The following is a 4,519-nucleotide window of genomic DNA, read 5'->3' on the forward strand; positions in this document are numbered from 1 at the left end:
TCTCCATCCTGATTCTGGCCAACTTCCAGAAAATGGTTTCAATAACAGTGCTTCAAACACACGAGAAAAACAGACAGAAAGAAAAGTTGTAAGCATATTTCCTGTTTCAATATTCAAATGCTTCTTTGGTTCGGTAAGAATAATTTATTAGACTATGCTCAGTTTTAGCTTTGTGGACATTGACTCTGATTTTTTTTCTGCTTCTCTGCTATAGATTTCCATATCTTTTGCATTCTTGTGCGAGTGCTGCCAGACAATAGAGTTGCTAACTGCCTGCTGTCTGCCAGATTTTCCAATTGTGCTTTAATTTCTCCATTGTTCCATTAAACAGAGAATGAAGCACTACTTTTCCAACGCAAGCAAGCATCCCAGCAGCAGATGGCGGCTTACACTGCGGAAGCCACAGGAATTAGAAGATGATTAAAAAAAAAAAAACAACAACACAGAGAATATATGCATTATGTGATTTAAAGTTTATTTTTATGAAAGAAAGGTGATATTTTATTTAAATTTCGATTACTTTTCTTGACGATTAACTTTGTCACAGTTTGATATCTACTTAGGATATATACTAATAATTACGTATTTTTGAGGTTGCCTTTGCACAAAACCAACATGCAATGTACTTCCCCACACTTTAGGAGATTGGAAACCTTTGGATACAATACTACTGATAAATGTATCACCTTTAGTTCAAAGTTTTTTTTTAATTTTTTAAAGAAGAAAGCAAGCTATCTTTATTTCATTACACATACCCAATTCAAGTTCCCACTCCCTCCCCTCCTCCCATTCCCTCTACTTACCCGACCCCCTCCTCACCCCCCATCCAGTCCTCAGAGAGGGTAAGGCACATTGCTTTGGGGAAGGTCCAGGACCCTCCTTACTATATCTAGGCTGAGCAAGGTATCCATCCAAAGAGAATGGGTTCCCAAAAAGCCAGTACAAGCAATAGGGATAAATCCTGGTGCCAATTCTAGTGGCCCCTCAGTCTGCCCAGCCATACAACTGTCAGAGGGACTTGTTTTGTCTTATGCTTGTTCCTTTCCAGTTCAACTGGAGTTGGTATGGTCCCACTAGCTCAGGTAGACTGTTTCAGTGGGTGTCCCCACCATGGTCTCGACCCCTTTGCTCATATTCTCACTCCTCCCACTCTTCAACGGGTTCAAAGTTTAAAATGACCTTTGATGAGGTTTTACTCTTTCGACTTTTAACGTCTCACATCCGCTAGGCAGAGCAAAAGAAATATTTTTGTTACCCTCTGAGTTTGCAGAAAGTTAGCACAAAGGATGAGTGTGTTTCAGGGCTGTTTGAAAGCAGGTAGTTCATGCTACAACAGTTTGATTTTATTGTTTGTGTCCTAAATGATGTGGCCCCAAGTGAAATTGAATTTATGAGACATAGTAGAAACTGAAGATAGAAACTGTTAGCAGGCTTACAGCAAGTTCTTCTGGATGAAGACAATAGTTCCTGTGAAGGCTTGATGAACGAAAATAGTTTGCCTGCCACTAAAATATATGACAATATGGAAAAATAATAGTACTAAGTTCCTTAGACTGCAATATCAGCATTGCATGTGTGACTGTGTGCATGAAAGCCATGCCAATGCATTGAAATAAGAAGAAGTTAGAACAAACTCAAGATGCTTTTACTGGACTAAATTAGAACAGCTGATAGCAGCACACAGTAGCATTGTCAGTGTAGAGAAGTAATAACTCAAGACATTTCTTTTTTTGTGCAGATAATATGAAGTTTTAATCTAAGTGAACTTTCTCTATGCAGAAAATACAGTTTAACCATTTGTGCTGAGGCACAACAATTTATTTCTACAATAGAAGATGAAAAAAGCCAAAGCGCGAATAACATTCTTTCTACAGGTGGTGTGAGAAAATAGTTTTCCAAATGTTTCTGAGATAAATGTTTGAAGAAGTGGCTTTTCATTACCTGGAGGAACATTCACATTTAATAGCCTTCCTCCAGGGACGGACTTTTTAATTAGTGCTATGACTAAGAGAAGCTAAAAAGGAGCTGTCTTATTGTCATGGTCAGCACTGGCGAATTCAGTTTATAGTTAATTAAAATCTACAGGATTAAAAGCAAGGGAATAACTATGTTTAGAGCCAACATTTTGTTAAAAATGAATGACTCAGACGTGGGTGCTGTCAGCTTGAGAAGGAGTGGTGGTTTGCATGAGGAATTTCTGAGTAATGTTCCCACCATGGTAACATATCCGTTAGACAATCCTGGGCAAAACCATTAAGCTCCCACTTGGAAAAAAAAAGTAGAATTATTCTCACCTAGATAAGAAAATCTTATTAAAATACAATGCAAAACTATTTAGGAAAATGCAAAGTACTCAAAGCCCAAGGCACTATCATGATGAAATACCCAATGTCTTCTGAATGCTTTGGGTATGTATGTCTATTAATAATTTTCGAAAGAAGATGTTCTGGAAAGTGAAAAATGGAAGATGCTGTCTTTTAATTGCATTATCTGGGTCCAATTAGCCTTTTTCAACATTATAAATATCATTTACATATACACCTGCTACAAACATATAGCATCAAGTAAAGTGTCCTGTAGTGATATTTTGTTTCTGTTTTAACAAATAATGCTTGTCTGAAGATCAGAGTATAGAGCTAAGCTACCCAGAGGTCACGGAGTGGTGGCACACACCTTTAATCCTAGATAAGAATTCCCAGGATGTGGAAGGCAGAGGCAGAGGGATCTCTGGGCTACACTAAACTGAATCTGTCTAAAAGAGAAACAGGTGATCACCGAACTTGGGATCCCATGGCTTTAATTCCAGCACTGGGGAGGTAGAGACAGGAGTCATATGGCTGGGTGGAAAGAAGAACATAAGGCAGGGGGAGGCAGGAGCTCAGTGCAGTCTGAGGTTTGGTGGAGACAGTTGTAGTCTGGGGATCACCACTGCAGTCTGAGGAGACAATCTGAGGGCAGCATCACCCTTTTGGTCTGAGCATTGGTAGAGGAAGAGGGCTCTCTAGAGACTGGCTGCACTGCTTCTCTGATCCTTCAGCTTTCTCCCCCTAATACCTGACTCCGGGTTTTATTTACTAATAGCAATCAGAATTCCTGTTATAATATCCTTTTAGTTGTGGGACTCCCGGTTCTAATAAAGTTTGTTTGAGTGTCCTTGTTTGCTTAGCTGTGAGAGGCGATTTCAGCGTAGAACTTGGCATGTCTGGGAAAGGGAAGGACTTATAAATGCAACAATAGTCACATCAATTGTGGAAAATAAGATAGTTTGAACAATTATTACATGTCGGCACGGAATTGTGCATTTAAGTAGCTGCGCCGAACAGGTGCAGATTTCCCAAGTGTAGGTAAGGCTTGGAGTGGCTCAGAACTCATTAAATGTGTAATTTTAATCTAGTTACCTGACTCTAGAGCGGGTGTGAAGCTTTTGTTTTCATCTGCCTCATTTTGCAGTCTGTCTTTTGTCTTCTACAGAATATTAATCATTTTGTCTTTTTATATATTTCTTTCTTTGCGGTACTTCTTAAACATATTTAGAAATAGAAAGGGTATTAATAAATAAACAAATGGAACTAAAACATATTATGAAAATACGAATTAATTTCCAGTTAAGAAGGTGCATCACAGAAATTAGGATATAAGACAGTAAAAATGGGTGAACAGGTTTAAATATACCAGCAAGCTGAATTCTAATAAGCTTAAACCAATCAGTGTGTTTATAGAGACAAACGATTTCATATAAAAATAGACTTTTAGTGGCATAATTATTCCACTGAAAACTTAACATTAGATTTCTTCCTGTTGAGAAATGACCTATGTTACATGGAAACATAAGGCAGAAATATTGATGTCGCACCAACTTAACAGAGAAACTTCCTGTCTCCGGGTAAAGGAATGGGAGTTCCAGGAAGGGGAAAAGGAATCCTCTTTTTTCCCTTCTGATATGATCCAGTGCATAAATTAATTTAGAAAACATAACGCTAATACCTTTTTTAGAATTCTATGAAAAAATTAAAAATAAAAGCCCATAGTTTAGGTGCTTTTTTTTTTTTTTTTGGATGAGGCTTTAGGTAAAATCGGTTGCACCGGATCACGTGGTGCTGTCATCTGCTAGGAAACCCTGGGTGTCCTGTGCTTTCTAAATCGTATTTTCGGAACAAAATCTGCACTTGAAGACAGGTAATGCAGCCGGGGACTTTTATTTTATTCAGTTAACACTCTTTTCTTGAGCACCAACATGCATGCTGGGGAGAGGAAGTAGACAAGTCCCAGTGAAGAACATTACTCCTCTCCTGTAGGCCGACCATCCATTTATGGTGGTCTTTATTCCATTCATTTGATCCTTTGTTTTATAACAGTAGCTTCAGAATTTATTGCACTCCTTCACTATAAGATTTCTCCCCAATTAATCCTTTTCTCTTTATTTTCATGCCTTTGGATTTTCTTTTTTCTTTTTCCTCCGTGTTCCCTTCCTTTTTTTTTTTTTTTTTTTGGTTTGTTTTTCGAGACAGGGTTTCTCTGT

This window comes from Microtus ochrogaster, chromosome 24 (assembly GCF_000317375.1).
Source record: "Microtus ochrogaster isolate Prairie Vole_2 chromosome 24, MicOch1.0, whole genome shotgun sequence".
In the NCBI taxonomy this organism is placed as follows: Eukaryota; Metazoa; Chordata; class Mammalia; order Rodentia; family Cricetidae; genus Microtus; species Microtus ochrogaster.